The sequence below is a fragment of the Dermacentor albipictus genome, chromosome 10, assembly GCF_038994185.2.
Source record: "Dermacentor albipictus isolate Rhodes 1998 colony chromosome 10, USDA_Dalb.pri_finalv2, whole genome shotgun sequence".
NCBI lineage: Eukaryota > Metazoa > Arthropoda > Arachnida > Ixodida > Ixodidae > Dermacentor > Dermacentor albipictus.
This window is the reverse complement of record NC_091830.1, coordinates 68,328,903-68,353,820: the sequence shown is the minus strand read 5'-3', so window position 1 is coordinate 68,353,820 and position 24,918 is coordinate 68,328,903. Positions and strand designations below refer to the sequence as shown.

Sequence of the window (24,918 nt, the reverse complement as noted above, 5' to 3'; positions counted from 1 at the left end):
ACCGTCATCGGCCTATTTTTGTGCCCACTATAGGAAAAAGGCCTTTTCCTGCGTTCTCCAATTGATACCCCTCTCGTGCGCTAGCTGATTCCATCTTGCGCCTGCAAACTTCCCAATTTCATCACCCCACCTAGTTTTCTGCCGTCCTCGACTGCGCTTTCTGACAAATTGTGACAGTACACTGTGTGGCGCAGGACTGTACGGTAACACTGCGTAAGACTAGGAATGCCTTTGCGGGTTGCGTGACAGTGCCCACAGAAATAGTTCGTGTGTACGTGCGTGTGTGTGCTTAGGTTTTTTTTTTTCTTTTTCCTTTTTTTTATCCTTCTTTCTTTCTCGCCTATTGCATCCCCTTTCCCTTCCCCCAGAACAGGGTAGCCAACCGGAGATAATCTCTGGTTAACCTCCCTGTCTTTCCTTTGCCTTTCTCTCTCTCTCGACTGCGCTTCCCTTCCCTTGGCACCCATTCCGCAACTGCAATTGCATGTTGTCGGGGTTGAGGGACGGACGTCGGGATGAAAACCAAACTTGGGAGGGTTTATTTTACATTATTTACAAGGAGGTGAGCGTCAGTGAACCGTCGTACAGTCATTACGGGCCGGCAGCAACTCGGACGCTGCGGCCCGCGGCAAGAAGTTCGAGAGAGGTGAATCAGGGAATCAGGGAATGTCCTGGTCTCTCTGGAAGGCTTCTTGTAAACCCTTCGAGCACTGTAAGTCACGTCATGTTTGACCAATAGGAGAGTCCGCTCAGATGACGCCATTTTCAGCCAATGGTAGGCGCCCGTGCGATGGTGTCATACCCGGCGAAGAGGGTCGGCGCTTGATCCTCCTCTCTTGATCACTTGATCCCGGTGCTGCGGCCCCTCAGCGGTAACAATTGTCTTCTTCAAAGGCGATGAAGAGGTACGCTTGGGCCTTCCCGGCACGTCTGGCTGTCACGCCGCATTACCGTCGTCTTGGTTTGCACCTGTCTTGTGGCCTTCAACTTGTTTGCCTGGGCGCTCAATTCCTCAATTAGCTGTGCTGCGTTTCGAAGTGGTTTGGGGAACTCGAAGTAATCGCAGGAAACAGCTCCATATCTAACAGCTCGTCCTCGCCCCGGTTGTTCTGAATGGCCGGTGAAGTCAATTCGCTGGCCATGAGGAACGCTGAAAGAAGCTGCAGGGTACTGGGGTCGAGCCTCGTTTGACAACCCTCGGGAACCTGGGCCCTGGAGAACATACGTCAAACAAACCAAACAACACAGCGCTGCACCACGCGTAAGCGCAGGCTCTTCACCCCTGACTCGCCAGGCTATTACTGAGTCAAAATCAACCCTGATCTTTTAGTTCCCCAATTTTGACAAAACAGTTGTAACCACCCTTCCAAACAGCCATCCATTTCTCCTCGAATGCCGACAAGACCAGAGTACTATTGTTGTTGCAAAACAAAAGGGTCGTTGACGATGCAAACAACAAATGAAAACAGCCGAACATAACTTAAGTGGCCTAACTACACGAACAGCATGTTTCCAATCTATCGCAGTGGCGTACTTATCGCACGTAATGGTGCCACTGAACAATCTGGTCAGCCTCGCAAGTACGTAATCAGAAGCGCACTAGCCTTGTGGTCACTAAACAAAACGCGTACTTGCGTTGTAGGCAAACTTTTTCTTTACGCTTACTCACGTTTCTTCTCTGAAAGTCCTACAGGACACGTGACGCAAATGAACATTTACACTTGCGGGACTTACGCACTCCGCAGAACTCTTAAACTAATGCGTCTTTTAATAACTCGTTCCACGCATACTCACTAAAGAAGTCAGAATACGGCTGGCCTCCACACACACCAGCAACCCATTCATAAAGTCTGCTTCCTTCCGTCCACACAGGACACGCGCTAATGGAACTAAGAACGCTTCTCCGTGCAAATCATGCACTCACTGAAAATCTACGCGCTTAACCTTAAAAAATTCAAAAACACTTAAAAAGAACGAAGGTTAAATAACACACACGCGCGTTACGATAGGCCTCTCAACAATAACCTTGACCCTCAGGTTACTCACACACAAAAAAAAAGGCCCATCTACTTATTAATGAACATCTCGCGAGACTACAGGTTTACCTAAAACGCATCTTTCAAATCTCGAGCTTCTCGAACGAAAACATAAACAAAGCTCAAACCTTACACATTGAAAGAAATCCTAGTCTCAATTCGCGAAAACTTTCCGATATTCAAAAATAAAAGGAAATAACACGTTTTACTTCTACGGAAGCTCTCTTGGCTTCCGGTTCCCGATTGCTTACGACTGACTCATACTTTCAGCCTGACGCGAGGTGGTCGCTGTATACAAGCTACTCTGGCTACGGAGGAACAACAAAAGGGCTGACTCACTATCAGCTCCCCCAAGACGTTACGGTCTCCTGCCAATTTGCGTCCCCGCGCCCCGCTTTCAACATGACCTTGACTGACCGTGTCGCTACTCCCCACCTGGTCTCGTCTTGCCACATTGCGCTTCTTTGTACTGCACGCTGAGCTTTGAAAAGAACTACACTGTAAAAAATTGTACGTTGTTTTTACGGGAATTCGACCGTCAGTTTTGGCTGCCAACTTGTTCCCGTAAAAATTACGGATCTCGGTTATTCTTAGTCACGGGCCTTGCTCGTGAAATTCACACCTTTCCAGTAAAAATAACGCAGACCCGTAATTTTTTTTTACGGGTACCGCCAGTAAATTTTACAGTTCCCGCTGAAAATCACTCGTCAGTTGTTTTACTTTGCTATTAAATACCACCGTTACGGCATCAATTCCGCCGGCGAAAATGAAGCTAGACGCTGCACAACTGCACCTTTAATTTCAATATTGAACATACTGTCCCTTAAAAACAATATATTCGCATGCTGTACTTTTAATCGCTTGTTTGACGCGGTCTGACTGTTCCAAATCTGAATGTTCTAGTCAGGGTAGTCGGGATGCGGAACTCTCCCCTTCCTGCAACAAGATATATCGCACTTACTGACTGAAGCTGAAATAGGCTGCAACACAACTAAGCACCAATGCAGTGCAAATACCGCATCAGAGAAAATATGCAATATACTGAGACAGCTGCCAGTAATTTGCAGGTAATTAGGGGCACCATACTCCTGGCCACTATTTTGTAGCGATGCCTTATTCTTTGCTATTCTTATAATCCACCACAAATGGCTGTCTGATATTATTGATAATGAGGGCACACCGTCGCTCTGACCAACGGCCAAGCACAAAAATACAGAATCAGAAAAGGCATCGCTACAAAATATCAGCCCTGTCAACGGATCAAATACAAATAAAGTAAGCGAGGAGCTTAACTTATTGTAATGGCCAGCTCACGTTTTGAAGCACCACTGATACAGAATGAAAACTTTACACTGGGAAACATCCAGTGATGTTTTATAATGAACAACAAATATTTCAAAATACTTTATTGCACTTCACGTAGCTTTAAAACTATTTCTTGTGTAGATGACTTGGTGAAAGGGAACCATTTCTGTAGTTCGCATTGTAAGGTTCTGGGCTGCTTGGCAGACGAAAAAGTATCCCTGCGTGTGGTCAACTAGTCCATGCTGTGGGGCAAAGTAAACAAAATGACTCAGTGGGCTTCCAAATGCTATAAAGAGGTGCTTACACAGAATGTGAGTGCTCTTGAAAAGAGTGGTTTGCATTTTATGAAAGGTAGAATGACTTATAACATATTTTCAAAGCACAAAACAGAGAAGGCAGGTATATGGGGCAGACTTACCTGGACATTCCATTCACACTCAGTGAAGCGCTGCCCCAAGGCAAGAACTTTCTTGCTGACCGCCACATTTCCTTTTTTGCCCTTCCGTCCACGGTCTGGGTTTATGCCGAAAATGCCCTAAATGCCGCCCCCCCCCCATTAAAGAGAAGGCAGGCAAAATTGCAATAAAGTCTATATATAACGGCAATAAAGAAATGATTCGGATAATCTGGAATATTTTTAATGCCACAGCTCAAGCTGATTTCAAGCATGACATACAAATAATACATTTTTTTTTGTTTTAAAGAGCACCAGCCTACGAAAGGATTCAACGTTGGACAAGTTGTTTTATGAGAAAGTTGAATAGGAAACAGCGCAAAAAAAATCTAGTAACCGACAACGCCTGCTGTGTACTTCTCGTCTTGTCCCCGATTTTCGTGCACCGTTTCTCCACCTAACACCCAGGAGATGTGACTTTTGACTTTTATCATACAGGTGCATCTGGTGTAAGGTGCACGAGGGAGGTCTGACTGACTTTTATGAATGACTTTCATCATAGAAAAAAGCCACAGATGGGTTTTGCTTTTAGATGCAACAAATCTCTAAAGTGCTTTTATTCTTTAATGTGAACACATTTTACCTATGGATATTTTAGACCTGCTTATTACCTTGGGGGCTTGCAAACTGAATATAAATCTCGCTGCTATAAATATGGGAGCAGCTTGACCTTCCAAATAACTCCAATAATTGATGGTAGCTCGCAGCAGGAACCGGAGCGCATTACTTTTGTGTAATTTGAAACTTAGGCCTCAACATTTTTCAGCTTTACAGACGTGTACTATGAAGCTGAAAAAAGTGGACTAAGCTTCAAATCGTCCAGTGTTATTTTTGATTACACAGAAGCAATGTCTGCTGGTTCGTGCTGCCAACGACCGTCAATTTCTTTTATCAAGCTAGGACACTGAATTTACAATATCCACAGCACTGTTAAAGGTGCTTGTATACAGTTTCGTTCTTTTAAGGCCAGTATAATATATGCTATTAATGCGCATGATGTAAAACAAATACAAGTATAAACAGAAAATCAAATATACCTTTGTATGAATTCAAGTGTGCATGACGCCTTCTCTGCATAACAAATGTGGAAGCAGCAGTAAGCTGCAAACAGCATGCGGAATGCTTGCTTGAACATCTTTGCTGCTGCCACAACATGGCCATCAACAAGCAATAGGTACTCTTCAGGCATCCAGATGTCATCACCTAAACAAAATGAAAAGAGTACGTGTCACTTTTACATGATAGGGCTGACTGCTGCATCAACTGTTCTTTACCAGTCGTATGCAGAGTATATGCATTCCAAAAGTTACGTTCTAGGGCACTTTCTAATTTTCACTGAGTGTTATGTGCCACTTGTTCCTAAACCAGCAGGTCTTTAGTTTTCTTTAAACCACAAAATAGTGTTGCAGGAAAGAAACTATAAATGGCTTTTGAAAACTATTTTGGGCAAAGTTATCAAGAGTATTTAAATAAAGAGAAGTGAAACGATAGGCATCCTCGAACAAAAAGAGCGTCTACCGTATGCATACCCATTCAAAGACATAAATTTGCGACAAATCTGACCCAATTTTTTTAATACTTGACTATGACTCATTTGCATACACTTAGCGGTTTACAAGCCATTGCTATACAGTTACTTGTGAAGACTGCTGGCACATAAAAATGCAGATACTGGCTCTCTGGCAGCATATTGAATAACAGAAAGCAACCCGAAAATGAACTGAATATTAAGGATATGTCCATGTAGTTGGCAGACTGCGTAACCCATGGAACTGCTAAATACAATATGTGGAAGAACATTAAAACTGCAATTCAGCAACAAAAATTTTGCATAGAGCAAAAAAAAAAAAACAGGCTCAGTGATCAAATGTATGCTCTTTCACTTGTTTTCAGTCAAATTAACTATATAGCATGCTCATACTTCCCTACTTGGTGCACACGAAGATCACTGTTTAAAGGGAATAATAACACATATTGGCTGCATTTTGTTGCTGAACTGTCCTGAGAAAACCGAGTACTAAATATTAATTTTCGCTGTTGTGTAGTAAGCTCTGTCGTTAACATAAAGAGACACTAACATACTGTCAGCATAGGATATTCACAGGAAGTCATTAGTTATATTTTTCATCACAGGTTTCACGGCTTATGTGGAAATTATAGAAATGGTCCCAGTGAATATTTATTGTAAGTCAATATTTATAAAATTCAAGAGAGAGAGCATGCGGTTTAAAACACTTGCCTTGAAATATCGGCTTCAAGTATACCAACATTCCATATTGGTTTGTAAACCCTTGTATATGGAGGTCTCAGTTGTAGAACCATATGCAGTGCTGATGTACTTGGCATCACCATTTCCAGCCTAATATTTCGAACTAGGTGCTTGCGTTAGATATTTCCAAAAATGCGCCAGTCTAAAACAATAACTAGCCCTAATTTTCCGATCACTATACTTCGTATAAAACAGAGAACAAAAGTTACATACTTTAGTTTATTACACCGTCTTAACGTTCATTTCGTATTATATTGACTTCTTTTCTCAATAACTAGACTGTGAACACCAAATTTTATTGGTCTGCCGTTCCGTAAATAAAAGAGGCCTGTACAACGGTGACATCATCACTACGGCCTGCTTTCTGTAGCATGGCAGTGTAATAGGTCAGCCCATAACTGCAAGTGCCTCATGTAATTCGTTAAGGTAAATCATCAAAACACTCGGGGCTATACGACTGCTACATTATAACTTCTTTATCCAATAAATATTGAAGCTTTTTGGCACCATCTATAGCCAACGAAATGCCAAATATACGTTGAATGCGCGTACCTGCTGCGATTATGCAGGGAGAAAGCGGTGTGTCCTCAAATCAAATCAACCTGTCTTACAATGAGACATGGCTGCAAATGCGTCGCACACAGTCAGTGGCATACGAGCACACCACAGAGAGAACGTCCAGAGTTCTTGCGGTGACGGGCGGAGAAGAGAAACATAGTTGAGGAAGCCGCAACGTGAACCACCTCGACTTCCCCAATGGCGCTGCAACGCCCGCTTCCGCCGCCGCGCCGCGATCTGCGAACAAGGCCACAACGCTCACAACAAAGGCGGCAGCGGGCTCACGAAAGCATGCAAAAGTGACGAAGAGCACTGCATCACGTGTAGTGCTCAGACTGGATAGCGAACAATTTGCAACAGCACTACCACGTGCGCAAGTCAATGAATGTGCCAAACCCGTTTAAATCAAAAGCGGGAGAAAGCAAACATGGCGAAGCCGAAGAGTGGTGCGGAAGCGTTCCGCAGGCGACACCGCAGACTTGGCAAGCTCAACCGCTAGCTCAACACTCAAACAAGATCGCATACGCTTCGCAGAACACCACTGACCCGTGCATAATGACTCGACCTACCTGCACTTACAAGGCGACCAACCGTTCTTCTTTGTGTGCACTTGTACGATTTCCACTTGGCTCCTAAGCCGCGGCGTCGGGACGGCCGAAGTTGCTGTAGCGTGCGTCTTGCCTTCTACAGCGCGCGCTAATGCCTTTGCGCATGCGCGCTTCGCGCGCCGCGAACGGCCGGCGCGCCAATGAGCATCCGCGCAGCTCGTCCTTCTAACCCCTCTCTCTTCGTCCCTCTCCAGGCTCTCGAAGCTTTTTAACAGTGGTGGCACTGCTATCTAATTTACGGTATAGATTTGGCATATTTTACGGCATATCTGCCGTAAAAAAAACGCAATTTTTTACAGTGTAGGGAACAACGAGGAGTTTAACTGCCCCGTGCCCTTTGTCCGCGTCCGTGCAGAACCTGCTTCGCGGTCCCCCTTTGACCTGTGGCTCGAACGTTTAGGATGCGTCAACATCGTCCTTGACGACCGCACCTTTCTTCTCCTCGCGCCCTGCCCATTTGGTGTTCTCGCCATCTTTGGCGGCGCTACTTAAGTTACCGTCTTTCGGTCTTTACCGCGCTTCTTTTTACGGCGCTTTCTCTTCGCACTCGCTTTCATGTCGCCGTCTCGTGCCTCGTGCTGGCCGGTACACATTTCGTCGGCCCGGATCGGTCTCTTACTCGCACAGTCTGAGTGATTTACATTTAAATCTACTCTCACTTTGCCTCGACTGGTGGACAGCCCAACCGACTCTGGCACAATGCAGCAGGCTTTACTCGAGTTAGACAACTCGCACCTTTGCGAACTGCCCTCTCTACATTGCCCAGCTCAGGCTGTGCATCGGCACACAGCCCGTCGGTATCGATCGCTGTCTCACGCGCACAGTCCGAATGATTAACTGAATAATCCCTATCTAGGCCATCTAGACTGGCGGAGAGCCGCACCGATCCCTGAACAATGCAGTTGTTCTCTCGTGAACTACGGAGCTCGCCATCCCGAGAACTACTCTCAACTGCATCGTCCAGTTCGCACTTCACTTCTGCACGCACATCTGACCTGACATGGGTGCTCGCGTCTGTCGCGTCAACAGTACCCTTTTCTTCGCTAGCAACCTCGCTAACCTTACCAGCGACGCACACGCTCGGTAACTGTGCCAATTTGTTCGCAGCTGGCCTAGCTGTCTCTACAGTCATCTGTTGGCACAGCACCCCGTCGCTCTCCTTGCGGCCTTTAACGGCCTCTGTTGCCACTAAGGCATCGTTAGCAGCTAGCCTTTTCCCTTCACTTATCAATCTGCAGCCAATCTCACAGGCACTTTTCGTCGGCTTCTGGCGAAAATCTGCTAGATGCTTCCTCATTCTTTCGCTCTGTACTACCTACAGAATTCTCAGACAGCCGTTGTCTCTGTGCCAATAACTGATCACAATGCTGTATCTCTTTGATCAGTGCTGCCTTCTCTCTCTCATACTTTTGCTGACGCTCACGTTCCTGATACTCACGTTTGCGTTCATTCTCACGTTCGTGACGCTCAAACCCAAGAGTAAGTTCTTGAAGCTCCTGCTTCCGTTCATTCTCGCGTTCTTCATGCTTACTCTTACTCTTAAGTTCACGACGCTCTCGCACACGTACACGACGCTCCCGCGGCTCCTGTATCACCTCCCAAGCAAGCTCGATGCTTTTGCCATCATTGCCACTATCGTTAAGCGCCTTTATGATAGCTGGCGTTTCCATCCGTTCGTCCGCCTCAACTCCCAAATCGTCGCACACCAACAACAAGTATAACCTCGTCAACCTTCTAAGGTCCATGGCAGCTGCCCGACAGGTGGTTAAAACTGTTTTCCTTAATTAATTTGTGCAAACACACAATGCATCAAACTCCCGATTCCCAGAACTGTCAAAATGAACACACAACATTTGAGTCTGGCGAATCGTAAGGAAAAAAACCACGCGCTCACTTACGGTTGCAGCACCCTGCCATCCGGTTCATTCGTCCGCTGTTCCCGGTTCCTCCGGACTCCCTGGGTCGACGGCTCGCTCCTTCTTCGCTACTCCCAGTTTCTTCGGACCTCTTTCGACGAAGGCTCTCTCTTCTTCGCTCTTCCCGGTTCCTTAGGATCTTTCCCGACAAAGGTTTATCCGTAATGCTGCCACCAGCTGATGCATTCGGAGGCGATCTCACCGCTGCCAACCAGATGTAGGGGTTGAGGGACGGACGTCGGGATGAAAACCAAACTTGGGAGGGTTTATTTTACATTATTTACAAGGAGGTGAGCGTCAATGAACCGTCGTACAGTCATTACGGGCCGGCAGCAACTCGGACGCTGCGGCCCGCGGCAAGAAGTTCGAGAGAGGTGAATCAGGGAATCAGGGAATGTCCTGGTCTCTCTGGAAGGCTTCTTGTAAACCCTTCGAGCACTGTAAGTCACGTCATGTTTGACCAATAGGAGAGTCCGCTCAGATGACGCCATTTTCAGCCAATGGTAGGCGCCCGTGCGATGGTGTCATACCCGGCGAAGAGGGTCGGCGCTTGATCCTCCTCTCTTGATCACTTGATCCCGGTGCTGCGGCCCCTCAGCGGTAGCAATTGTCTTCTTCAAAGGCGATGAAGAGGTACGCTTGGGCCTTCCCGGCACGTCTGGCTGTCACGCCGCATTACCGCCGTCTTGGTTTGCACCTGTCTTGTGGCCTTCAACTTGTTTGCCTGGGCGCTCAATTCCTCAATTAGCTGTGCTGCGTTTCGAAGTGGTTTGGGGAACTCGAAGTAATCGCAGGAAACAGCTCCATATCTAACAATGTCCACCGGTTGTCTACCCTACGCATGACATGGCCTGCCCACCTCCACTTTCTTTCTCTTTATGTCAACTAGAATATCGGCTGTCCCCGTTTGCTCTCTCATGCACACCGCTGTCTTCCTGTCTCTGAGCTGTACGCCTAACATGTTTCGTTCCATTGCTCAAAGAGCGGTGGAGCGCTCATCCCATATTGGGATGCATCGCAAGCTCGTCATGCGGCGTTTGTCATATATATATATATATATATATATATATATATATATATATATATATATATATATATTTGAACATCAGATACTTGCATTGAGGCATTCTTAAGAATCATTATTCGCACTAGTAGAGAGAACACAGCGTAAGAAAGATTTCAGTGAAACAACTTGCCGCAGGTGGGGAGCGATCCCACAACCTTCGCAATTCATCCACTTTCATTTCCATTTATTGATCGTTTCTTTATTTCATTTATTGAGCACAAGTAATTTCCCCTATGTTGTCCGTGGTGTCAGTGTTTGTTGGCTTCTTATGGTATGGCTACATATATATTCGAATATAATACACTTTCATTGAAGCATCCTTAAAAATAATTATTCGCACCATTAGAGAGAACTCAGAGTAACAAAAATTTCAGTGCCGAACGTAAGTTTGAGCGCTATGGCAAGAAGACTACGTGGGGGGCTGACTGTGAATGTATTGCCAAGCACGCTAGAGCGGCGCTGGATCAGACTGACCTTGAATTGAATGCTCTCTCCCTCTGTACGATGCGCAACCTTCGTAACACGAAAAAAAAAATTCTTAGTTGTTGCGCTAAACTAGCATAACCTATTTACTTGTTTATTTTTTCGCATGAACTGTGGGCACGAGATATATACACTTGGGGCTTCAGGAAAGAATAATGAAGAAAATGAAGTTTTTTTTTAATTTGCATTTAATTAAAATGCAAACCGCATATCGTTCGAATGGTCAACCAAACGCTCGCTCGATTTTTGCGTTTAGTCATAGTTCGACGCCATTCTGCCTTGCTTTTCTTCTTCATCTATTTACCAATGATCCATCGCCGTTTTTTTGCGTATGGCATGCTAACAGCTAGTTTTTTTTTTATATCCCTGAGGCCACGCTGGTGTGCTCTTTATTTTTGCCCGGGCCCCCGCAAGCGAGTCTGAAATATTTCATTTTCTGACAAGTCTTTGTAAAACCATGGTATCCTCCACCACAAAAAAAAGACGAAAAAAGGAAACTAAAAAAACGAAAAGGAACGGTTGCGTCCAAGCATCTAACACATTTTTTTTTCTTCTAAGAATCCTCCCTATCTATGCGGCACATTCTTCATCCCTAAGCGGTGCTCGTCGCTGTTGTCCGGGACATTTATCCAGGCCAGCGCTTGGGCCCGTCCACCCCTGCCCCCAATACGCACGAGCAGTTCGCCACCCTCACGCTCCCCAGATCGCTTTAGGTCCCCCCCTCCAGAGGCGGGAAGTTCAGGGACATTCGGGGGAACGAAGGGGAAGAACGCGAGGGAACCTGAAGCGCCGTAGGGCGCTTTTGCCTTTCTGCTCGCGGCGGGCTAGTCATTTATTATCGGCGGATCCAATATGGGCGACGTTCACGAGACGATCGTGATGGGAGTACTGTATAACACTTGTGGGGGAAGCTCTTGCCCGTTCTGCCGGCGCACGGACCAAGAGCAGCGACATCGCGGCGGAAGGGGCAAGCTGAAGGGCCGGAAGACCGGCGCTGTTGTGGCCGCGGGCGTGCTAGCCGGGGCTCGGACCCGGAGGTTGTCCACACGTTTTATAACCGGAGATCGACGCTGTCACTCCTTCGCTTGTATATGCGCGTCTTTTTCGCCAGTTTCCCGGGTTATTTAAAAGCGATATTACGCGCGCACACTCGCAGATAGATAGATAGATAGATAGATAGATAGATAGATAGATAGATAGATAGATAGATAGATAGATAGATAGATAGATAGATAGATAGATAGATAGATAGATAGATAGATAGATAGATAGATAGATAGATAGAAAAGAAAAGGAGCGGCGTTCTTGAGAGCGACTTTTTAAGCACCAAATGCACTCAAGGTATTGGAAACTGTAGACGCCCACTTTAAAACACCACAAAGAGCAATCGTCGTCATCCGATTCTCGTCATACCGTGGTGACCACGGCATCGCCGTTGTACAGCCCTCATCATCTCGTTGTCGTCAAGCCATCGTCCTCGTTCCATCGACGCCATTGCGTCGTGTTCATGCTGTCGACATTCGCTCGCGTTTATGCCGCCGTCGTCATGTCGTCGTACAGTCGTCGTCGTCATAAGTCATGTGGTGCAGAATGCGCCAAAGCTTCTGTGCGCGCGTCCACTGTTTGCTCGTGAAATAGCCCCGGGAGATTAATATTTACTACGGCTGCCTTACAATCTGATCGTAGTTTTGCCGCGCAAAGTGCTGATGAGATTTAATTGTTGCTTAGTTTCTCGCGCTGCTCTGGCATGTCGGCGCGTTTCTACAGCGAGCGATGTACCCAAACCCTGCCGAATTACACGTTTTCTATCCCGGCGCGCACCCCAGCGACACGTGTCCCTCATGCGGAGACGCGGTGACACTCGCACACGTGCTCTGGGAGTGTAGAAACGCTCTTTTAAAAAAAAATTATAGGGTTTTACGTGCCAAAACCACTTTCTGACGCCGTAGTGGAGGACTCCGGAAATTTCGACCACCTGGGGTTCTTTAACGCGCACCTAAATCTAAGCACACGGCTGTTTTCGCATTTCGCCCCCATCGAAATGCGGCCGTCATGGCCGGGATTCGATTCCCGCGACCTCGTGCTCAGCAGCCCAACACCATAGCCACTGAGCAACCACGGCGGGTGGAGAAACGCTCTTTCCTACTCTACCTCGAACATGCGGGAGATGTCCCTCAGAAGCTCACTACTCGCCGACCAGCGGGCGTCCAACAGTCCCGCGAAGCGGCCGCCAGGTGCATTCCCTGTCGGTCCCCAGGTGGGAGACGCCCGCCATGCGCTAAGAGCGTCCTGCAGGACCAGGATAAAGTTTTCTCGTCCAGAGACTGTTCAGTCACCCCGCGGACTCGAGCAAATAGGGATCTCTCTTTCCTTTTCTCCCTCGGGAAGGGGTCATGCGTCTCGCGTTCCGCGCGTCAGTGCCAATACACGTATATTACGTCTCCCCGCGGCTGCAAATATACCCTGCGCCTGCATCGATTTAATTGATTGGCGAAGGGGATCGTCTCGACGGGCCCTCTATATCATTTCTATTTGCCCGGGCGCAGTTCACCGGCTTTCTCGCGTTTCGCGGTTCTGTCGCATTGCTGCTTTCGCCAATGGCCGCTTTTATTTATTATTTTATCCTCCCTCCAGCGTTCTCCAGTGTCGGTGTTTATCCCCCGTTTTTTTTATGGTACTCGTATGACCACCCCCCTTTTTTCCCTGTTGGAAGGTTCTTCTCCCTAAGCTTAAAGCGGATTTGGGGATCGCGGGATGACGGGAGCTTCCATTCCTGGAAAAGAGATCTTGTTTTTCGCTATGCAGCGCTGTTGTAAAACGTTCGTGTACGCTAGAGAATACTCACGAAGCAAAAAAAAAAAGATAGAGCACCCAAAGTTGGCGGACGCTATTGGCCGAGCGCACTAGAGAACACAACGAGACCACAAAAAAGCTCAAAAGGCCTGCATAGGTGTTTGGGTTTGTGGCTACGCAAAGCTGCTCAAAGACGCTGTTTCTAAAGCTCTTCATTGTGTCCTATTTTAAATACATTTCTTCAATTGTGCTCGTGAACTGTTTACTTGTTTATTTATTCGAGGATGGCTGTCCTAAACCTTATATCTCATCCGCGTATAGACAAACACCTTATTATGTGCCTACAAGTAACCCCGCTTCGTGCAAAAAATTCTGTGATTCTTTGTAATGATAATCTTTCTGAATCGTTCTTTTTCTTCCATTTCGGATCTATTTGCTGCAAGGCACATCTGAAACCTGTACGCCAGTTATTGCAGAGGCCGAACCCTCGAAGCAAGCTGCCCTCGGGTGTGTCCCGTGCCTGGGGAAGGTCTTCGGGTACCGTTCTCGTGCCAGGTTCATGCAGTTGGGGCAGGTGGTGTCGCCCTTAATGAAGCCCTTGGAGTTGCTTCGTCCATGCTCTTAAATGCTTGGGAACGTTCGTAGCCAGTATCCCCCCCTCCCCCCCCCCGTTATGCACGAGAGCTTCTATTGCTGTGTTGCGACGCCTGTGTAGCCGCGGGAAATATTCTTGTGAACCGCTGTGCTTGCTAGACTTGTTGCCTTGCGTCGAAATTTTATTGGGATAGCAATTATATGGGCACTCCAGACGCATTTTCGCCATCACCGTGATGTTCTGCGGGAAGTCCGAGTGCGATAACAGACAGTTTGAGAATGCGTTTGCCAGCAAACGTAAACGCATTACGTACGTAGAGAAATAGCGTCGTCCTTTTTGTGCATGCTTCGAACATAATTTGGTTTCTGTGGTCTACATGTGCTGTGTTAACGAACGCTATTTGGCGATTTTAACGCTCGTAATGTTAACACACGCTAAGAAATAGCGTTGTCCAACATCGCGGCACCCATGGCTCCCGCTCCAGCGCGAATTCTCGTCATGGCTACGCCCCCGCTGACGTTGATCGCCAACAGTTTTAGTTGAGCTTTCGCTTCCTCTAAACACACTTGACGCGTTAGTTATGAATGCATAGCTCGTCCAATTTCTGAGATCGTTTGGCGATTCCGGCGTCCGCATGCCTACACGAGACGCGTCCGGATAGCAACAGCAGGACGGTTGCTGATGGATTGCCTTGGCTTGGATATGTTCGGCACAAGGCACCAGACGGCGCCGTCTTCTAATGTCTTTCTTACGTTTGCGTTCCCGCACGTTAGCATAAATGTCTTCAAGGGACGCGCATGCACCGTAACGTCTCGCAATGGTGCTTGCGTTTTACGTATTGTACATAAGACGACAAAAGATATATTCTGAAACTGTCCAACATCGAGGCCGCGCGCGCGATATACTGTGGGTGCGAGTGAAAGCGTGCTAGTGTGAGTAGGGGAAGGTGGCTCAATCTCGCTCGCGCACGGGAGGAAAGCGGGGAGGAGGAAGCGCGCCGTCTTCCGTCGCGCGAGGCACCGGGAGGACGGGAGGGAGGGGGCTTCTACTCCGGCAGCGGCTGTGTATGGCGCGGCCGCGCGCGCCCCATCTTGAAAGCGATCTTCGATGGGGGACAGAGTGCGCCGAGTGCTGATGGCTTCGTGCGCGTTGTGTTGTCGCCGCTTAGTTCGCGTTGAAGCGAGAGGCAGCACGAAGGCCAATTCGCTCGCGGCTGCTGCCGCGCTTTCTCACACCAGCGTGTTGAAGCGAGTGTGCGTGGTCATAGAGTGAGAGGTCTTCACGTTTGCTTGTGCGCGCGAGATACCACGCTTGCTAACTGAGCTGGTAAGCAAATGTTGACAAGTTTGTACAGCCGATAAACCTACTATCCTTACTTCGTGTAGCTGTCTGCTAATTTGCTGTCGCAATCGAAGCTTCGCCTTTCGGGTGAAACTGCCATATTTCTTTCTGGTGTTTTATGTTCGGCTATTCCGCAGTTAACTTGAACAAGTTACCATGTCATTTCGTTTTATTATCGTTTCGTGATAAATGCCCCTGCCGGAGCATTTAGGGAAACTGAATTGAAAAGATCGGCCTTACCGTAAAAGCTGAACCTTTATGCTAATTTCGACATGCACGTTTGGCAAGTGTTACGTGGTGGAGACCGATGCGCAGTTTGTTTTCAGTCTCCAGAATTCTCGCGCCGCCAGCGCTTAACCACAGTTCTGTTCTCGCTATGATAGCCGTCGCCTTGAAAATTCGTGGACTTTCTATTTTGAGGCTCGCGAATCGTAACGTGCTACGTCTTGCTGACTTAAGAAAGTGCCGGATGCGTTGAGTTCGCAGTGGCGCTTTCCTCAGCGCACGTCGTTTCCAGCTTTAAGTGGCGCGGTGCACCTCGCCTTCTGTGCGCCCTCGAATCGCGCGCATTCTGCTCGTTGCGGTAGTGCGCATGCATAATCACGTTAGGCGTGAAGCCATCGCGGGCGTGTTAATAAAGCTCCGGGTGTTATCACTTTATTTTCGCTTTATTTCTGCTTTCCTCTTGTTAGGGTCTTTCTCTCTCTCCTATCCTCCTCACTTGCAGAGCAGCACGTTGCTGAATGCTTGGATGGCGGCAAACGTCTCTGCTTTGGATAATGCTTCAACCGAGGGCTAATTAGCGCTACATCACTCCCTTTACTCCGCTGCATTTTCACACGAAGGACCCTGTAAAGGACACGTACGCATGCTCGTCCGTGTCTTTTTCTTTTTTTTGTGTGTGTGTGTGTTTCGTGTTTGATATTCCAGCCCAGTAAACCGAGCGGTCACTGTTTTTTACTATATAACTATTTTTCTCACTCTCTCTAACAACCGCGCGATTGCTCAGCGAGTACTTTGATGTGCACGTGTTGCTCCGAATATTCGGATTCTTCCCGACAGAGTCCTCCATGTGCTTTCGCACCAGCAAGGAGCGTTTCCAAGGCATCGTACTTTTTATGGTGTCACCCTTTTACTTTTGCGCGATAAGGTTTCCATAACTTGGAAAATATGTGTCGATGCCGTTACCTTTCGAAATCTCCAGCTTGGTTTCGTTTATTAGATATTGATCAAAATTCCTCTTTATATTCTCGACCCTTATTGGGCGCCCGGTTCTTGACCGACGATCCCACCCGGACTGGGTTGCCCCGTAACGCCGAGCAATGACCGACCGAGCGGCTTATTAAAATAGAGGCTTTCTTTGTCTGCCATCCCATGATTGGGCCTGGGTCGGTCGGTCGGTCGCTGGCCGGGTTCTCGCCGAGTAGATTCCTTTTTCACTCTTACAAAACAGAGAGAGAGAGAGACAGGGAGGGAGGGAGGGAGACAGAGATATGCGTCCAGCGGCGAGATTCGAACTTCGGCTCGCAGCGCTGTAGCTCGATGTTCTGACCATTAGGCCACAAACTTTTTTTTTACACGGTATTTATTACGAATATAATACGTACTTGCGTAAGGTATATTCAGGGGCTGAATTAAATAAACTAGGAAGCAGCACTGCATCACGCAGTCTGCCTTGACAGGCCAACTGTCCGTGAAGCCGTTCGCTTCGTTTTTTTTTTTTTTTCCTCAAGGTGTTGGCCTGACACGTCACCTCTAGGACTCGGCGTATTGGCCGAGAACGTTTGGTTCCGCGGTAGTTCTCTAATCGATGCACACTCGTTCGGCTGCTCTGCCGTGGCTCCTTCTGCAGAGCTGGCGCACTAAAGAACCTATCGCGTGTTGTGACGTCTGGGCCGAAACATGTTGGGCCGACTCGGTTGGCTTCAATCACGGAGGAAGGAAACTCCGGAGAGGCCCTCACGCAACTCTTCGTGAAGCCAAAGTGAAGCCGGAAGTTGGCGTTGCTCACGGCGTTGCTCCGCCTCTCGGGTCAGCTCTCCTCTCTTGTTTACATTAAGGTTCTTGCGGTCTACGGGGCTTCACGACAGACACTAAGAATGCCGCCCCCTACCGCTATGTAGTGTACGCGCTTTGTTCGTGCTTTTCTCCCTTTCTTTCTATCTCCCCCTTCCACTCTGTTTCTCTTTTTATCCCCCTTAACCCTTCCCCCTGCGCAGGGTAGCCAACCGGAACTACCTCTGGTTAACCTCCCTGCCTTTCTCTGCATTATTTTCTCTCTCTCTCTCGCAAAACCACGCCGCACTGCGCGCAACCGTGCTGCTCGGACCCGCGCGTTCCGCAGCAATGCTAAACAATCGTTAGCACGTTAGCATGATTCTGCCAAAGAGGGCAAAATTTCCCGCGGATATTCCTTCGTCCGTTGCCATTTCCGTGACTCGGTACATTGCGTACAGCGTTTCATGCGTGTTCATTCCACGAACTTTAGTTCCTCCTGTCCCCATCTGGCCACAGCAACATCCGGCAGAGCGCGGTGCAGATGACGCAGCGCAACAAAACACGTAGGCCAACGCGAACCTGCCCGCACGGCGCCTTTGCCACGGTACGAAACCTAGGGAGGAACACGTGTGCGCGCACGGAACATTAACAAAGCCGCCATTGTGGGCCGAAAGGCGTGGCCGCTACAGCGAAGAAATAAAAAAAATCAGCAAAATAGAGGAGAACCTACTACGTCATATCCTCCACACTTTTCTCCTAGCGAGCGGAGGGGGTAGGGCCTCTCCTCAGTTTCCTTCCTCCATGGCTTCAATAGTGTTGCGCCAGGCTTCTTCCGAGTTTACTTCCTCCCTCCGTGACGGCGCCTTTCGGATGTGTTAGCTTGTTATCTCGGCCTCAAACAAATGACGCAGCCCCATGGTCTCCCGGTGTTTTCGTTTTTTTTTTCTCTCTAGTTCTGTCGTTTCTTTCGCGGGCGTCTCAATTTCGACGCATTCGTTTTGCGAGCATGCCTTTCTTCTTTGAACATTGTTGGCGCCGTCCTTTTCGTGCCTGCGCGCTCGTGGGCAGAATGCGCATTTTTGATGCGTGGCCTAAAAAATGAGGCAGCGAGACGACGTTGGAAATAGTTTGGCGCGAGGCGTCAGCGTTTTTTCGGTTTGGACATTACGAAAAAAAGAAAATAGGGGGGATATCTCTTCAATGGAAATCCTAGATACTCTCGGCGCGGTGCGCAGCTGGTTCGTTATTGTCGGCCTGCCACTTGTATCACTCACCGGCGGCAAGGCTGTCTACGCTTTTTCTTCGTTCTTTCTTTTTCTTTCCTTTCGTCTTACTTCTTATTTTGTAGTTCCCCGCATCGTTAGAGGCATTACAGCAATGCGTTGCGACATTTGAAAGAGCGAGCTGAGCTTGCCTGCCTTTTGCAGTTGTAGCCGGTCGGTGAGGTGGTTAGAAAGTAGTAATAATAAACAAATAAATAAATGTGAAACTGAGCGAACGTTGAAATGAAAAAAAAGGGCTTTGGGTTGAAAAGGACAAAGAGAGAAACAAGGAAAGGCTGGGATGTTGGAAAGGAGGTAGCCAGAAGAAAAAAAAAAGAAGAGCGAGTGGTCGGAAACAACAACAACAAAAAAATTTAAGAATGGGTTGCTCAATTCGCTTCGCGGTGGTGAATTTATGCGATCCCGGCAAACCGTCGCCGTCCTATAGCTTCTCTTCCCTGCTCGTCCCCCCTCACGAAGATGACGAGAAATTAATTCACCACCGAGCGGGCTCATTATATGCCCGCATCACCTCTTCCGCGCGTTCGGAGTGTGTCCATTCCACGCCCGAGGAGATGTGTTCGCGTATTCGCTTCGTACGGTGGGAGGGGGGGGGGGAGGAGGGAGGGGGCGGAGAGGGAGGGGGGCGTCTGATAACATCCTCGCTTCGATTTCTACCTCCTTGTCGGGAGCCTGCAGACTTTGGTCGAAGGGAGCTTCACGGAAAAGGCCGCAAGGCGACCTCTTTTTTGTTGCGATCCGCGCGCCTATTGTGGAGCGTCTTAGAAACCTGCCAAGGAGACGGCGGCCTTAACCAGCAGTGCGACCTAGTCTTGCAACCGTACTCTACCCGGACACGTTTAATAATTCCTAGTCTTTTGTGAGCAACTAAAGCTGTCGCGTAGGTGTATCTTAAAGGCGATATCGCGTATGTCGTAAGGCTTTGGTAAATGGATTTAAAGTAAAAAAGAGTGAATACAGATCGTCGGGAAAGTCCTTTGTCCTGCAGTGCACAGAAGATGAGGTTGTGTTCAAAGTCCAACGAGAACGCGTTCCCCAAAGTCGCACAAGCAACAAAATATGGCTGCGAGGTCTCTGCCGGGGTCTCGATCGCGATGTGGAGCAAGCAGCTACGAAACTGTAATTATGTTTATTTTTCGTTTAGCGTTGTGCTCATGAAAGTGCTTGTATTACACTGGCCATTTAATATCCTCCCGGTATGAATTTTTGTCGAATATTTACACTTAATAAGGGTATTATGTGGTGATTACCTTGTATTCGCAGGCCTTTCGGACAGGCTGATCGCGTGTGAGCGCACTGTAAAAGTGAAAGTTAGGTCAAGCGGAAAAGTAAGCACATTCAGTGAAAGAAGACACCCCCCGGCGGGCCTACCCGCGATGGCGTAAGCGCGCTGCGACATTATTATTTTTCTAATGGGCTGGTATTTCATTAGATTCCCTATCCCACTTTGGTCTGTCCATGTGGAGTCGGCACGGTGATTGCCTAAAAAATACTCGCAATTAGGAGGAAGCTTTAGCTCGAGCCCAACTCCGACGCGCCCTAGTAATATACAGGTAAAACGCAAATAAATGCTTTTCTGAGATACCCCCTGGACCGGTTCTAATGAAATTTGCTGCATTTGAGAGAGAAAGTTAAATTCTAGTGACTGTTAAAAGCAGAATTTCGATTTAGGGCCAGAATTTTATTAAAAGAATTTTAAAAATGTTGAAAGTTCGAGAAAAGTAAGAGCACGAAGTTTAGAAATTAATAGCTCTGCATCACGAACAGATATCGCGGTTCTGTAAATGGCAGCCATTATGTCATTCAAAGCGGACAAATTCAGTGTGTGAATTTATATCTTACGTGCATTTGTTACGTTGTGCACAAGGGTTCCGCAAAAGTTGTATTTCTATATTACCGAATTTCTTCGGTTTCATGTGTAACATATCAATTTTGTCCGCTTTAGATGTGCTATCACATGCAATTCACAGAATTGTTATAGAATTTTTCATTGCTGAGTTACAGAGCTTTGAACTTGATAGTGTCGTTTTCTGAAAATTTCCTATATTTGCAATTTTTTAATAAAAAGTTTGACGACCTAGATCAATAAGTCAAAAGGAATAGTCACTAGATTCTAAGTTTTCCTTTTCAATGCAGCAGGCCTCGTCAAGTTTGGTGTCGTTTGCTGAGAAAAACCAATTTTCTTTTACATGTCTTTAGATAGGAGCACCCGACGGCAAAGCTTCCCCTTAAATCTGGCTTTTCCTCATTGTAACGCTTGTTGGGGGGAAATCTGCTTCTGGGATTCCCTTCATTCTGCAGACGATAGCCGCCATTCTAGGCATTGATGCACGTTTCTTGGCTGCGGACGTAATGGCGGTAGCCGCAAGGCTCGTTTTAAATAAATAAGTAGATAAATAAATAAATGAATAAACAAATAAATGAATAAATAAATAAATAAATAAATACTGAGGGAACGAACAAACTTCCCAAACGGGCATGAAACTTCAGTCCTCTTTATTCTTACTCAGGAACTTGACCAATCTCACCACGCGCGCAAGCAGTGTTGAACGCTGATTACGACTTCCACCAGCGATGTACTAGTGTTACAAACGACAAATGTTCATGATTTTCCCATTTTAACGAGTACTTGTGACGTAATGGTTCGGGGTCGAGTTCCATTGTTATCTCAACCGACGAGTCTAAACTTCCGCATTCTCTTTAACTTTCCTCCACTAACTCGACGTTCCAGCTTCACTGCACAAAGTCGACGGCTGCAGAAGTGATCATTGCTATAAGCTTTTCGTAAGCGGCTTGGCTATTCGCGCCAATTAGGCTGCATTTGGGGCCTCACGGCTAGGAAAGTGTGTGTGTGTGTGTGTGTGTGTGTGTGTGTGTGTGTGTGTGTGTGTGTGTGTGTGTGTGTGTGTGTGTGTGTGTGTTTGTGCGTGTGTGTGTGTGTCTGTGCGTGCGTGCGTGCGTGCGTGCGTGCGTGCGCTAACCGACAAGTGTGCGCTAGAGGTCTTCGCTAACCGACAGACAAATCCTTCACGATTTGTCTATCGGTTAGCGCTTTCACGTGTTCATTAACAGAGAAAAGCGACACGTTCAAGACATGATAGAATAAAGCAATAATTTAAATGAAACATTTGAGTGGTCGTTCCACATACTAATTCATAATTACATTTAGCTGTAGTAATTACACGCAGTTGCGGTAACGGCATGTCATTTTTTTCGTTTTTGCTAACCTGATGAAATATTTGCTCGCAATGGAAGAGAGTATTGATAGCACGCAGATACACCAAGCCCGCGAAAGAAAGCTTCCTTTTAAATTAACATTTACCCCCAAGGGGAGCTGGCGTCCTCGGATAATGGATGCCTACGCTGCCTGAAAAACGTTATTAGCTGTCGCAGATTATTTTTTTCTGGAACCGACGACAAGTTTCCGGACTATTCGTTGAGTTCCGGCGCTTTCCTTGACGCCACCAGATGACCACGTGTGCAAACTGCAAGCATTTTCTTTTTTTGCTTTCTTTCAGTCAGTGTTTTGTTTTCTTGGTTCCGGTGAAAGGAAATTCGATTCGAATGGGACAGTTAACCGTGACGGTGCGCTTGCTACGGTTTTAATTAATTCGTTTTAGCTGTTGTCTCTCTAGGTAGGCTGATTACGCGTTCGTCGCTCTAATGAATGAGGATTTGGTTCGGAGCGGGTACCTACAGCTGTGGCCAGGGTTATTGGTGTGTTTGTTATCATTTCTTCAAACTTGACTTCTCATGTCGTGTGGGTCGGAACGTAGGGTAAGGGTAATGGTGAAGTGATTAGTACCTCCAATCGATAAGGCGCTTATAAAGCGCGTCGTAAAGTCGAAAGACATTTTCCAACAGGTAGCGAAATTTACGTGGCCTCCGCCTCCCCCCCCCCCCGTTTTCTTTTCTGTTTCGATTGAGCTATAGTGTAGGGCTGATTGCCGTGCTCATTACGAGCTCTAAGTATAGACTTCGCGGTGACAGTGTGTTTGGCGGAAAATGTCAGCGGTAGTTCGTCTACCTTTAGTACAATGGCTCTGACGAGGTCGGAAAGTATTATTGGACAATTTCCGTTTAATCAAGGGAGCGAGCTAGAAGTAATTTTTGTGAGGAAACGCAGAGAAATTATTCTCATATAAGAGTCCTCTAGCCGACTGCCCTGCTTAGAGAGAAAGGGAAGAGAAGAAAAATAGAAGTATGAGAGGGGATGGTAAGGACAGACAGAGTGTATAGGATGCGACTATGTAGCCTGTTCTTCTTTTTTTTTTTTGTCTTTAACAGAATTTGCAAATATTGCCTTTGACATGTTGCTTAATTCTGCTTGAGCTCGATTCCTGTAAAGGGCGGAGGATTCTTGCACGAGAGATTGAAATGCGTACTCGGCTAATAATCAACATTTCTCTAAATATCTTTAAACTATAATCACTTTACAGAGCATACTGGGAGTTACTATAATTAGGTTCAGTAAGTTGACAAGTCCCATAATGACATCGAATGAATTCTGTGGATGAGCCCAGTTCACTATAAGCGTATTCAAGTTTTGCGACGGGGCGTTCTGTTTTAAAAAAAAAAGTGGAACAACTGAGCATTTCTGGTGTAAGTTTGTCAGCGCTTCCCTCAAAACTGCTGCTGCTTACAAAATTCGTTTCAAGTGGATGCGCCTTGTGAAATCGCTGGCTTCAATTCCTGCGTTGCAATCTGTCGGCCAGTGTATACTGTAAAGGTTGACTAATAAAATTTTGTTAGTTAGGCAATTATGCATTTTATTTCCTGTTTAAGTATTGTCAACCTCTTCATGTAATCAAGCTTAAGTGCCGCTTCGGTATCCTTTAAGTATTTCGAGTGGTGACCCAGTCAGTATCAGAGCAACAGACAGAGAAGTTTAAGTTCTGCATCACCCTCCACTAATACCTGGTTCCCTGAGTATCCACCAGCATCTCCCCTTGTACCACCTTCTGGCAGATGACGAATTGTCCAAAGCCAGAGTTGCCCTTTAAAAAAATCATAACGAAGACGTCTTAGAGCAAAAATAAAGCTATTTGATAATGTTTTAATGCATCCGGAACAGTGCCTGGCACATCGAAGTTAGTTGCGGGCATTACAACATCGGTATATTTTCTACGTCCCGTTAGACTTGCCCCATTCTAGGCGCTGCTAGACAGGGCAAGCGACGTACACCCCTGAGCGAAAGTATACGGACCACAGGGACGCCGAAAAAACTTATCTTTTTTTTCGTAATTAACACGCGCAAACGGAAACTGACGAACGCACTAGAAAATTCGTATTGGCAAGTTTGGACTGCAGTATTTAAATTTAAGTTGAATTCATGGACAGAGGAGAAATTGAGTTTTATCGGACAATCCCTGGCCCGTATACTTTTGCTCACCGGTGTACGTTATTCGTTACGCAGCGCCGTGAAAAAAAATTGTTTTAAAATATAATTTAACGGGCCCCTCACCAGGCCCCATAGCAAATTTCGGTCATACGCTACAAGTTGTTACATGTCCTATAGAGAGCATTATGCCGCAAAACTTTTTCAGATCGGCACATTAATATACGAGATATAAATGTTTCACTGCCGCGAATCCATGACTTCAGCAGGCGGGCTGCACTGCCAAACAAGACGGTCTCTCCACTCGCCCCGTCTAGCCTCCGCAAGCGAAATTCCTTCCCATACCGGACATCGAGGATCGCGTGATGCATACGTCACAGGCCCCGCCTTCATTTTCTTTTTTTCTGCTCGCTTTTTTTTAGGCGCTACGCACTTTCGTTGACAGCGTCGCGCGCGAGCTGTTGTCTCGTTCGCGCAGCGCCCGATTTTGCGCGCTGTGCACAAGGACACATGACTAGCGGTATAGTTCAGTGCTACACGAATACTGAGGCAGAACAAGCGGATCGCAGAGCATGATCACGCGCTGCAACACGGTAGAAAATGCCATAGTTTCGGTACCTGCGCATGTGACCGCACGACCGTGGGAACAAGCAGACGACGCGGAAGTACATCTCTCCTGCTTAGGTGCAAAGTAAAACAAAAACACGCTGACATTCCCTTTTTGCATTTTATTGTTTCTCTAAATTTCGATTCGTTAATTCAAGCAACAGTTCGCACAAATAACAGATGGCGCCTTGAATTATTCTCGAAGTCATGTGTCACCGCGAGCGACGTCACACTGCGGACACGACTACGTAGGCGCAGGGACACGAGTA

The 24,918-nt window shown here is 47.1% G+C and overlaps 1 protein-coding gene and 1 long non-coding RNA gene across 5 annotated transcripts in view; one reads left to right on the top strand and one right to left on the bottom strand.

Annotated features, from left to right (window-relative positions):
• Positions 1-24,918, top strand: part of LOC135899632 (protein dispatched homolog 1-like) — a 500,922-nt gene that overhangs the window by 242,964 nt on the left and 233,040 nt on the right. The window lies entirely within an intron of this gene.
• Positions 3,450-7,301, bottom strand: LOC135898523 (uncharacterized). The gene is made up of 5 exons (XR_010563357.2): positions 7,192-7,301; positions 6,617-6,859; positions 4,833-4,998; positions 3,760-3,876; positions 3,450-3,583 (listed from the first exon to the last, which is right to left on the bottom strand). It is a non-coding gene; the product is annotated as an uncharacterized lncRNA (long non-coding RNA).